The sequence below is a fragment of the Gossypium hirsutum genome, chromosome A06, assembly GCF_007990345.1.
Source record: "Gossypium hirsutum isolate 1008001.06 chromosome A06, Gossypium_hirsutum_v2.1, whole genome shotgun sequence".
NCBI classification, from domain to species: domain Eukaryota; kingdom Viridiplantae; phylum Streptophyta; class Magnoliopsida; order Malvales; family Malvaceae; genus Gossypium; species Gossypium hirsutum.
In genome coordinates, this window is record NC_053429.1 from 93,700,426 (window position 1) to 93,714,213 (window position 13,788).

A 13,788-nucleotide genomic window follows, 5' to 3' on the forward strand; every position below is an offset into this window, starting at 1 on the left:
GTAATCTGATTTAGGACTGAATTTAGCCTGGACTAGTGATTCAGATCCGAGCTTATGAGAGTGTATGTCATTGTAAGGGATTTAGCCTGGACTGGTAATCTTGACAACACTCTATGAGTTATGATACTGGGGATTTAGCCTGGAGTGGTAATCCCGCTGTAATAGTGAGGTTCGTGGGAGTGTGTACTTGAAATGATCACTTGCATTACTTGACGATAAATGTGATATCCATCGAGATTTCGAGGAATTCAACGGGAATTAATATGAGAAATGGAATGGAAATACTTGAAATGATAAACTCATCTATGCTTAGATGATACTAATATGATGTATATGATTGTCATGTTTGGATAAGTGGTTGTGCTAAGAGATAGCACAGGTACGTACTCGAAACCCATGAGCATGTGTTTGCCATGTGAAATGAAATGGAGTTGTGATAAGAGTGGTAATAAATGAGTGATACATATGAGAATAATTTTTATGGCAATCTTATGATGATTATCATTTTGTTGCGGCCAGCAGCAATAGTCTGACTTTGAAAATCCACTAAAAATTGTGGATGTCGAATTAATTGTTAAATTAAATATGAAATGAAAGCTTATTGAGTATAGTTTCACATAGAAGAAATGGTATAAGCATTATGAGATATTTGAATTTTTGTGAGACAGAGTCGGAATGAGTTCAGATCCCGTATTTTGAATTGGGAAAATCACTAGAAATTGTACAAAAATAATTATGTGTTATAATTCATATGACTAAGTCATTGATGAGTCTATTTTCAATAGAAACAGATGAGAACATTATCCAAATCCCGTACTAAGGGATAAATAAATTTTAGTCAAAAAAGGTCGAAGTTGTCAAACAGCGAAATAGGGAAGACTTTGAATAATAAATTGTACTTATTTGCTAGACCAAAAATTCTGAAAATTTTATGGTAAGAAGATATGTGAGTCTAGTTTAGGGAAAATTAACGAATCTTAATTTTGAGTTTTGTAGCTCTGGATATAAATAATTTAATCATTACGACTCGAGAAAAAAGTTTGATTGGACTTTGAATAAATAGAAAGAATTTGAAAATAGCATGTTAATACATTGCTTATTATTTTTCATGCGAGATTACTAAGGGTAAAGCTTGCTCCATCCTTTCCATTCCTTAGTGTTCTCAAGTCAGCTCAGGGTTGGAGATCATCGGAGGCAGCATCACACGATCAAGCCAATACCTTTGGAGTGTTTATACATAAGTTAGAAATATGAAGTGAGTGGCATGTATAGGGACCTAGTTTTATAACATGTGTTATTATAATTTGGCCAAATGTATTGGCCTATATTGAGCTATTAAATACGACTTGTAAATCTAGCTATTCATGTTGTGTCTAATAATTGTGATGTGAATATGTCTGTTTGCCATGCATGGTTGGTAATATGTCATGTGTGTTGAATGCATGTTTTATGACCAATCGAGGTGGTCATGACCATGAATTAAACGTGTAATGTGGAAATAAAATGATAATGCCTTGAACAAGGACGTTTGATGGATAGTTTGGTAACCATGGTACAATGGTATAAAGTGAGAAATAGTAATAATGTTAAATTGAATATGGAATTGGTGTAGAATGTCTTAGTCAAGCATATTGTTTTATGCATGTCAAATGTGGACACTATATAAAGTTATGACTTGGCTAGAAGGTTATGGTTGATGATAAGTTGGAATTAAATAGACATGAAGATAACTATGGTATAAAGGTATAAGTGGTAAGATATTTGATAAAGCCAAATGAATAAGATATAGTGTGTCTAGACTTGATTTAATGTGAGAATGTGTAACACATGTATGTTGATAAGTAAATGAAATGTCTGCATCGTAATTGAGGATGTTGAATTCTTCTGGATCCATGTTTATGTGTGTGCATGTAAAGGGTGACAAAAAGGCTTGGAAAATAGCCTATGTGCTGGCCACACGGGCAAAGACACAGCCATGTGTCTCAGCAGTGTGGAAGACATGGTCTAGAACACTGGCGTGTGACTTGGCCGTGTAACCCTTGTTTGTTTGCTGATGTCATAAACAGAGAGTTACATGGGCTGAGGACATGGGCGTGTCCAGAGCCACACGGGCATGTAAGACCACACGGCCTACCCACACGGGCGTGTGACTCTCCAAAACATGAAAAATTTTCTAAGTGATGTAAAACTTTTAGAGGTTTTCGGTTTAGTCCCAAAACCCTTCTAAAGTATGATTTGAGTTTTGTAGACCCAAATAAGGGACTATGTACATATGATTGCATATTTCGAAATATGAATGAAATTTTATGGCTGAGTTTGCATGATTGATTGCATTTAAGTCCAGTAATACTTGTATCCTGTCCCGGTGCCGGACATGGGTAGGGGGTGTTACAATATAAGTGAAAGTCCTTATGTTGTTATTAAACCATCATTATAGGTAAGTGGACATTAATGGACATGTATAAATGAATTTTGATGTTATATACTTAAGGTTAAATTAGTAATTTATTAAATAACATAGTAAAATGATAACATAATGCATAAGGCTATCATCTTTCTTAGTTTCTTCCACCAAAATTTCAAAGATTAAAAGCCATGGGAATGAGCTAGGTTTTGGCTACTTGAAAGCTCAATTGGTGAGTAAATTTTGCTTGGTTTTTAATGATTTCTATGTTTTTAAGATCGTTGCAGCTTAGTCTAGCTAGCCCATACCTTAAATTTCAAAATCGTTAAAGATTTATCATGTTGCCATTGTTGAATGCTTGAGTAATTTGATGATTTATGATAGATTTGGAAGTTTTAATGTTAGAATAATAGCTTTTATACAGTGATTTTTGACAAAAATGTCAAAAAGGGATTAAATTGAGAAAATGTGAAATGTGGTAGTTAAAAGTGTGAATAATTGAAAATATGGACTGCTAGTAACATGTATTAAATTCGGCTAAGCATGGGTTTGTACTAAATTGCATGAATTTGCAATTTTATGAAATAAGGACTAAATTGTAAAAAATGTGAAAGTTTAGGGGGAAATGTGTAAAATAGCCCTAATGTATATTTTGTATTGAATTGAATAAATAGTTGGTTAAATGAGTTAATTTTGAATATATTTAGATCAAGAAAAATGTAATTTGGAACAGGATCGGGGAAAGACGAAAGTTATTGACTAATAGACTCTATTCACCATTTTAATATCTGAGGTAAGTTCGTATGTAATAAGCACTGTTATAATTATGCTTTTAATGCTTTGATATTGCATAAATTGTATATATGGAACTTAGTGTGCAATTCGACATAGTTTCGGCTATATGTGGAACTTAGTGTGCGATTCGACATAGCTTCGGCTATATGTGGCACTTAGTGTGTTCGACATAGCTTCGGCTATATATGGCACTTAGTGTGTGAGATCCAGATAGCTTCAGCTATATATGGTACTTAGTGTGCTATTTGAGATAGCTTCAGCTATGTACAGCACTTAGTGTGAGAGATATCGAGTATTCAACGGTATTCAGAATATGTATGAGCTAGTTATGGATTGGTACAAGTATGTACATGCATAGTATGAGCTTTAAATCGGAGAAATTACGAAGTTTGCATACAAGCGTATGATTAAGCATGTGAAAGGTTTGTTAGTAATCATGAATTTGATGTTAATATGTTTAAATCGATGAATGGTGTATTTGTGATTAGTTAAGTTTTATCATATGAGTTTACTAAGCTATAAAGCTTACTTTGTTTATTTTACATGTCTTATAGTGATTTTAAAGGTAGCTCGGATTTGGGGATCGTCGGAGACTACGTCACACTATCCAACCATCACTTTGGTACTTTTGAGCTTATGGTTTGGTCATATGGCATGTATAGGATTATGGTCATGTTGGTTACGTTTTGGTAGTGTGTTTTTCCATTTGAGATGGCTTGTAAATGGTTATGTTTTGGTTTGTATATATATAGTTGTGAAACTTGGCTTGATTTGGCTAGTTTGGTTATGTATATATAAGTGTGCATATGGCTTATATTATGAAGTTTGATGAACTGGAATCATGCTTGTGAATTGGAACAAAATGATGTATGGTAGGTAAATGTTTTTAGATGTGCTAATACCATTTTGTAATGTGTTTAATGTTACTTTGAAATGGTTGATGAATGGATGATGTTTGTGATTGAGGTTTAGGATAAGAAATTCTTAGATGGAATGGTAGAAATTATGTTTGATTTGGTAGTTTTGGGTTGCCTATTATGCTTTGTTTTGGTGCCATATGTGTAGGTGGAGGTGTGTACCAAATGGGGTGGCAAATTGGCTTGGTAAATAGCCTAATTTATGTCCACACGGGCAGAGACACGAGTGTGTATCTTAACTGTATGTGACACATGATCTTGTTAAACGGCCATGTGTCCCCTGGTGTTGAAATTGAAATTAAGTCAGTATGCTCCACACAGTCTCACACACAGGCGTGTGATCGGCCGTGTGGTACAAGTCAGTATACCCCTTAATTTGCACACGGCCTAGCATAGGCCTAGAACACGGGTACGTGTGGCCACTTCGAAGCGCACACGGGCTAGATACATGGGCGAGTGGTTGGTTGTGTGACCCAAGTCAGTATCCTCACTTGTGTGGACACGGGGTAGAACACGGGCTGGGACACGACCATGTGCTTCCATTTCGAATGTTCACACGGCCTGTGACATGGGCGTGTCTGATGGTCGTGTGAGACATACAACCTAGACACAAGAGCGTGTGTCCCCTGTTTTGAGAAAAAATTTACTAAGCGTTGAAAAATTTCCCGAGTATACGGTTTAGTCTCGAACCAGTCTCAATGTATGTTTAAGATCTCTTAGGCCCTTTTAAGGGACATTATGATTGTTTTTGATTTTGATGTATTTGAATGGATAATTGTATATGAAATGTAGTTTTGAAAGTATTGTAAGTCCAGTAATGCACTGTAACCCTATTCCGGCGTTGAATATAGGTGAGGGGTGTTACAAGTCCCTGCGTTTTAACCGACACTGGATCATAGGTAAGTTCATGGTGTTTTGATCTGTGGATGCATGATTCTTATGTTTATATCATTGTTTTCTAGTTAGTTGTATATATATCTAGAATTTCATTGGTTATCTATATATTATTGAATGTTGCAAATAAGTATATATGGAAATGAATAATTGATTGTAGCAATTCTTGTGATTTCACATAAATGTATTGGTTTTATAGTATGTATAAGGAAATGATGAAGTGCTTTTGAAAGATGAAAATGGATAAAGGTAACAAATTTATGTATAATACCCGGTTGAATGTAGAAAATTATTAGGATAAGATTGGGATGCCAATAGGGTCAATATGCACACCTCTACGGGATTGCACTTCGGTGCCTCTGTATTGTAAGGCCCTAAAAATTTAATTTTTTTTGGGTATACGTAACATAATTGTGTATCTGCTTCAATGGTTAAGTGTTCTAGGTGTGTGTGAAAGGTCCCAAGTTCAAGCCTTGCATTTGGAAAATTTTGGTATTTTTATGAATTAAACCCTATCTCTAGTCAGTAGGCTTTTAATTAGAAGTTTGTAAGTACATAATAGAATGCACTTGCTGGTTTGGTGGTTAAGTGGAGTGTTAGTCTGCTGAATGTCCAGTGTTCGAATCCCTACGTGGGCAAGGGAGATTATTTTGGCTCGGTTTGGTGGCTGAGAGTTTGAGTTGTATTGAAAATCTGAGTAGTAGGTAGTTGTGATAGTGTAGTTAGTGGGAAGTGGGGAGATAATTAAGGGATTTTGGATTCTATCAAAATCTTTTTGGTTATTTTTCGGTTCGTCAAAAATTCTATTCTCTCATTCCTCAAATTTTTTGACGTCCTACCCTACTCTTCCATTTTCTTTTTTCTGTGGAATTTGTCTTGGGCTTCCCCTCTCTTTTTTGCTTCGTTTTTTTGAATCCATTCCTTTCTTCTATATTTGCAACGTTGATTGTACTCACGTGGGTTTGGTAAGCTTCTGTAAGAGTAGTAAGTGTAGTTATTTTGATTTTGGGATTTTGATTTATGGGTTTCGTTTTGTTTTTGGAGAAGGTTAAAGGCTGGAGTTTTTCGATTGGTATTGAAGTGGTGAAAAAACGCTGTTCTCGATCAAATTTAAGATTTTTGATAGTTGAAAGTTGATCATCTTATTGTACTTTCGATCAAGTTACATTAGTGTCACTAAAGTTAGGCTTGGAACACCGATTTTTAGGTTCTGGAGTGCTCAGGGATCGTTTTAGCATCAATCAATACCAGGTGTGTACCCAAAACGCAGAAAATGGGGTTCGACTAAAAGCTAAAAAACCCGACTGTCGACGCCACATGGGCGTCTGGTCGCCCATGTAGTAGGCTGTATGCCCTAACACAGGCGTGTGATCGATGAGGCCAGGCCGTGCACACAAGACACGGCCGTGTGATGGTCAGGAAGGCCGTGTGTGACACACAGGCTGGACTGATTTGGGACGCGTGGGCCACACGGGTGTGTTCATCCACACGGGTAAACTACATGGGCGTGTGGGATTTTGGGCCGTGTGGGCTATACAGGTCGGCCACATGGGCGTGTGAGCCCATTTTCACTAAATTGATTGCTAAGGTTACACTGGTCGCCCAAGTCGGCTGTGAACCTACTGTAGGGCTTAGACCCTTAATTATGTGAACTGACTGATTGATGGATATATATTGAGTATGATAATAGTATGCATGTATACATTTACTAGTTATAGGTATTGATATCATGAGATAGCATGTCATGTATTGTATGTGTTGCATTACATGGGGTTGGTTTGATTTTATTTAGAGGAAGTGTATTGAAAGGCTCTTAAGCCTAATATACTTGCAGCTCAGCTGCAAACTACTGTTTTGTGCCGCATTAGGTACTACTTGGAGTGTAAGGATGGGTGGGTTGATTTAATCCCCACATGGAGTGTAGGATTGGATGGGGATGGTGTGTAGAGGCTGGTTGGGTAGGACTTGGTTACTGAATATTGTATATCTATTACTGATACTGTGATGGGCTAAGGCCCTTGTGCATACTGATGTTGATACTGAAAGGGTCTTATGCCCAAGACTATTTTTGACTGTGCATTGTTTTACTGTTGTTTGTTTTCTGTGGGATTACACACTGAGTTTACTCATTGTTTAATTTGCACAAGTAACCCCCAGACCTAAACGGATTAGGCGGCAGAGGACTTAATGGTGACCACAGTTTTTGGGACTTTTACGATTTATAATTTGTGATTTAAGGTTTTATTTACCGTGGTTTATTTGGATGTAATTTGGGGAATTTTTGGGAATTTTTCTTAAATTTGGTTTTTATTTATTTTTATGGATTTATAACTGCTAGACATAGGAAAATTCGGTTTTCAAAAAGGAAAAGTTTTTCTAAACACACGATTTATTCAAAACGGTTTTAAAAGCTTCCACAAAGAATTATGAACAATCGATTTAACGAGTAAGGATTTTGGAATTTAATAAGAGATAATAAAATTAATTAAACTGAAATGGATTTATCGTAGAAACCTAGTTTTCAAACACCTATCATGTGACATCGCTAGATTCGACCATATCTTCTGGGCCGAGTTTGGAGTGTTACATTTAGTGGTATCAAAGTTAGGTTGCAAAACTCGGCTGTGGATTTGGGTTTTAAAAACTTGGTTTTTAAGAATTGATTTTTAAATGATTTGAAATGATTTGACTTAATATGTTGTACACAGAGTCTCCGATGCCGATCCTGTATGTATCCTAAAACTGCGATAAATCTAAACTGAAACTATTGTAGGTAGTGTACTGTGAAAACACTCTAGGCAATGTATACTAAACACTGTAGTAAAACTGAGACTGTAGCAAAACTGATAGAGACTGCAGCAAACGAAAACAAACTCTGAACTTCTGGTACTACTTTTCATAAAATACTTGTTAATAAACACTAGAACTGTAACTGATTCATAAAATTCGTAATACAAATAAATCTGATTAGAAATCAGCACACGAGGTATCCGCAAACGAGGTACTATAGGCCGAGGTAAAGGCCATAGAGGGGCTCGAGCTGAATCCTCCTCATTACAGCCAAATCTCGACACGAGTGAGACGCCAGTGTCGCCTGCTATGGAGACTGGATCTTAAGATCGCATGGCTGGGGACGACGCATTGTCCCAGGCTATTTTAAGGATATTAGAGAGCATCGTTGCGCCTAATACTAGTTCTAGGGGTCGTGGGTCTTTTACGAAACGACTCTGGTCCAATAGAGCTGAGCTTTTTAGGGGTGACAATGGAGTCACCCCTATTGCGGCTGAATACTAGATTGAGGCCACGGAGAGGATCATGGATGATCTAGATTGCACCCCCGAGCAAAAATTAAAGGGTACAGTCTCACTGCTACGGGATGGGGCTTATTAGTGGTGGCTTATTGTTAAAGAGGGCACTCAGCCCGAACGTCTAACCTAGGAGTTCTTTAAGACTACCTTCCAGGGGAAATATGGGGGGTGAGCTATGTGGATGCCCGTAGGAGGGAGTTCTTGAACCTTACTCAGGGAGATCGATCTGTGGCCGAGTATGAGGCTGAATTCATGCGACTGAGCCACTCTACGCAAGGTATGGTGGTGACTGAGTATGAGCGATGTGTCTACTTTAAGGATGGCCTCAGGGATAATTTGACAGTCCTGTAGCTCCATAGAGGGAGCGTGATTTTTCTTCACTAGTTGAGAAGGCGAAGATCGCTGAAGAGGTTAAGAGCACTGAGTGCCAAAATCGTGATAGATAAAGAGGTAAGAACAATAGGGATTTAAAGCCCGTGAGTACTGTGCAGAGGCCTAAGAAAAAGGCTAGAGCTGATGGGCCATCTGTTACTTCTACTGGACTGCAACCATGTGTTGGTTGTGGTAGACGCCATCTGGGCAAATGTTGGAGGACTGGGACGTGTTTGAGGTGTGGATCATTGGATCACCGTATTAGGGAATGTCCTTTGAGGTCCGATCAGATGCAAGCTTAGGGTACTAGTAATATACAGCCACAGAGGGTAGCACAGCAGCCACCGAGAGGCCGTGGTCAGGCTAGGGGTGGTAACGGTATGGGTCGTGGTTAGAGAGCACCAGACAGAGGTGCTAGACAGATTGAAGCAAGGTAGCTTGCTCTTGTATACATTGCACATTGCCGAGAGGACAGAGATGCTCCGAATGTCATCATGGGTACATTTCTTATTTATGATATGCCTTACACTGCACTAATAGATATAGGATCTACACATTCCTATGTAGCCAGCACTGTGTCTGCAACCTTGGGGATTACAGTTGAGAGTACCACAACTGACATGACCGTACTGAGCCCGCTAGGGCAATCTGTTAGAGTTAGCAAACTGTTTAGGAATGTTCCTTTAAAGGTCCAAGGGTAAAGGTCCAAGGGACGATATTTTTGGCCGATTTAATGGAGCTCCCGTTTGGGGAGTTCAACATGATATTGGGGATAGATTGGTTGGTCAAGTATCGTGTAAGCATGGATTGTGTGATTAAGAGGGTCATATTGAGAACTGAGGGGGATGATGATGTAACAACCCTAACCAGTATCCGTCGCCAGAATAGAGTTACGAGGCATTACTGATTAATACACGTTGTTCACATACATAACATATACATTTATGCAATTATAATTAAAAATCCAATCATCTCATTCACAATGTCCTTTGTAAGGCTTTACGAGACCTTAAATTATGCTTAGAAGTGGTTCGAGACTAAACCTATAATAAATGTAAACTTTAGGAACTTAGAAAATTTTCTTTAATTTCAGGGTCACACACCCGTGTGAACAGGTCGTGTGTCTCACACGGTTACCAGACACGCTCGTGTCAAAGGCCGTGTGAAAATAGGGTATACATATTGACTTGTACCACACGGCCAAGGACACGCCTGTGTGCCAAGCCGTGTGAAATCTAAGGGGGGTTTACTAACTTGGGTCACACGGCTGACCACATGCCAATGTGCCAACTCGTGTGCCACACACGGCCAATAGACACATCTGTGGCCGTGTCAAAACTGTAGGGTGTACTGACATTAATCTGAAGGTTACCTTAAGGGACACACAGCCGTGTAACATAACCGTGTGTCGCATACGGCTGAGACACACGCCCATGTCTCTATCCGTGTGGACAAAAATAGGACATTTGAAAAGCCAATTTGCCACCCCTCACTCATGCACTCATAGCAACCAATTTAGAACACTTTCCATACACTTATAGGCAACCAAGACATACCAATTCAAACACATATCATACCATCTATCATCAACCAATTCAACTATTCAATTCCACATTCAAAACCTACCAAATCATTATGCCAAAATTCATCACAACTTGCCTAAGTTTCATATACATTAATTCTTCATATTATCATCTATTTCATATCACAAAACCCATAATTAAACTATATCAACAACTAAGGCCAACATACCCAAAATAAGCCAATATATTTAACGCATTATGCATATCGGCTAACTTAAATGACCAAATACATACCAACATTTTCAACAAAAACTAGCCAAATCTCATAGTTATATCAAATCTCAAATCATATCATCAATTCACTAGCCTATACATGCCATATACCATATTTACAAGCATCCAAAAAAATCAACAAGTAGTCGATAGTGTGATGATGGTTCCCAATGATCCCCGATGTCCGAGCTAGCTTTGTTAAACTATAAAAACATGGAAAGAACACACAAGTAAACTTTAAAAGCTTAGTAAGCTCGTACTAAATATACTCAATAGTTCATAACATACAAATCATCAAGTTGAATTAATTCATATCTATATCATGATAACCAACAAACTTTCCTCATACTTACTTAAGTATTTATGAACAAGTTCATTACTTCTTTCGTTTGGATTTCATGCTTTATATGTACATACATGTATAAATTCATACCGAGCTCTCGTGATACTGTCGAATACTCGATATCTTGCACACTAAGTGCTAAAGCATAGTTGAAGCTATTAAAATCTCACACACTAAGTACCTTTAATAGTCGAAGCTATCTCAACCTCGCACACTAAGTGCCATATATATCCAAAGCTATTTCGACTCGCACACTAAGTGCTCTATATGGCCGAAGCTATCTCGAAACGCACACTAAGTGCCAAACATAGTCAATTTGTCGTCATATGCATTCATAATCGTATATATACAATTTATTCATTATTAAAGCATTCAAAACATGATTGTAATAATGTTTATCACGTACGAACTTACCTCGTACTCGGAATTGACGAATCAGATCGATTACTCGTTAACCATTGATTTTCCCCGATCCAAATTTGAATTCTTTCTTCCTTGATCTATATGTATTCAAAATTAACCCATTTAATCATCCACAAACACATATTAGGGCATTTTTACACTTTAGCCCCTAAAGTTACACATTTATTCAATGTATCCCCTATTTCATAAATACAAAAAATTCAATGTGACCCATGCTTAGCTCAATTCTCTATAGGTCCTATATTTTTCTTTTATTTCACAATTTATCCCCTCAATTTACACTTTTCTTAATTTAATCCCTAATTGACATTTTTGTCAAAATCACTTTACGAAACATGTATATCAAACACCAAGCTTGTATAATTCATAATCAAACATCATAAAATCATGGATTCATCAATGGAAATTCAAAAATTCATCGACAATTTCAGAAATTAAGGTACGGGCTAGCTAGTACTCAAAGCAACGATCACAAAAACATAGAAATCATCAAAAGCCGAGCTTAATTCACTTATCTAATGAATCATGCAATGGCCGAACTTCATAAAGCTTCAATGGTGTTTTTCTTTTTCAATATTCGGTGAAGAGATGATGACATGAGCATTAAAATTTGTTTTGTTTTATTATTCAATAACTTATTTTGCTAATTACTAAAATACCTTTATTTAATAACATTGATAACCATATAATGGATGGCTATTCATGTCAATTTCCACTATCTAAGGTCTAATTTCATAATAAGGATCTCACATTTAATAAGCCACAGCAAATAGACATCTTCATCATATAGAATGCAACTTTTGCATTTTACGCTATTAAGTCCTTTTTCTCAAATTGAGTTATTAAACGATAAAATTAGCTCACGAAATTTTCACACACATATATTCACATGCTGTAAACACCAAATTAATATTAAAAATAATTTTCCAACCTTGAATTTATAGTTCTGAAACCACTGTTCTAATTTAGCTAAAATCAGGCTGTTATAGATGAGGTAGTTGTGATTGGAGAATGTCAGAACTACATAGCTAATGTGATCTTTACATTGGAAGCTAAGAAACCAAGGGATGTGAGGTGTACTTGGCCTACATGAGTGTTTCCGCTTCTGGGGACTCTATTATAAAGGATATCCACACTGTAAGGGATTTTTGAGACGTTTTTCCTGATGAGCTACCCGCTTTACCTCTAAATCAGGAAGTGGAGTTTGGGATTGACCATTTCCTTGGTACAGCTCGGGTGTTTATCGCTCTCTATCGAATGGCACTGAAGGAGCTTATGGAGCTTAAGGCTCAGATTGAGGAGTTGTTGGATCGTGGGTTCATCCGCCCTAGTGTGTCTCCTTGGGGAGCACCAGTACTGAAGAAGGATGTGTCCATGAGGATGTGTATTGATTACTAGCAACTAAATAAGTTGACTTTTAAGAACAAGTATCCACTTCCGAGAATTGATGATTTGTTTGACCAATTTCGAGGGGCGTCTGTGTTCTCCAAGATTGACTTGCATTCTGAGTATCCTCAGCTAAGGGTTAAGGATGCTAATGTGCATAAGACAACATTTAGGACTCGTTATGGTCACTACAAATTCTTTGTGATGCCATTTGGACTGACTAATGCACCAGCGACTTTCATAGATCTAATGAACCGAGTTTTTTAGCACTATCTTGATTGATTTGTAGCGGTGTTCATCGATAACATACTGGTTTATTTGAGGACTGAGGATGAGCATGACAAGCACCTCAAAATGGTTCTTCAGAGTTTGAAGGAAAAGCAGTTTTATGCTAAGTTCAGTAAGTGTGAGTTCTAGTTACGTGAATAACATTTCTAGGTCATGTAGTGTCTGTGGAGGGGATTCGAGTCGATCCTCGAAAGATTGAGGCGGTATTGGATTGGAAGTAGCCTAAGAATGTGTCTGAGATTCGTAGCTTTTTAGGGGCTGGCAAGTTATTATCGATGGTTTATGGAAGGCTTCTCATTGATTGCAGCACCCTTAACTAAGCTGCTACATAAGGGTGTATCATTCGTTAGGTCTGATGCGTAGCAAGAGAGCTTCGAGAAACTCAAGACTATATTGACTGAGGCTCCTATTTTGATATAGCCGGAGCCTGGAAAGGAGTTCACGGTTTATAGTGATGCATCACATGTCGGTTTGGGATGTGTGTTGGTGTAGGATGGTAAGGTGGTAGCACATGCGTCTCGTCAGCTTAAGACACACAACGCGAACTATTTGACATATGATTTGGAGTTGGCTGCCATAATATTTACATTAAAAATCTAGAGGCACTACCTGTATGGTGAGAAGTGTAACATCTACACTGATCACAAGAGCCACAAGTACCTTCTTACTTAGAAGGAGTTGAATCTTAGGTAGCGTAAATGGGTTGAGCTTCTTATGGATTACGACTACATCATTGAGTACCATCCTGACAAGGCCAATGTGGTGGTCAATGCATTGAGCCATAGGGCTATGACAGATCTAAAAGCGATGTTCGCTTGACTTAGCCTGTTCGACGATGGGAGCTTGTTGGCTAAGCTGCAAG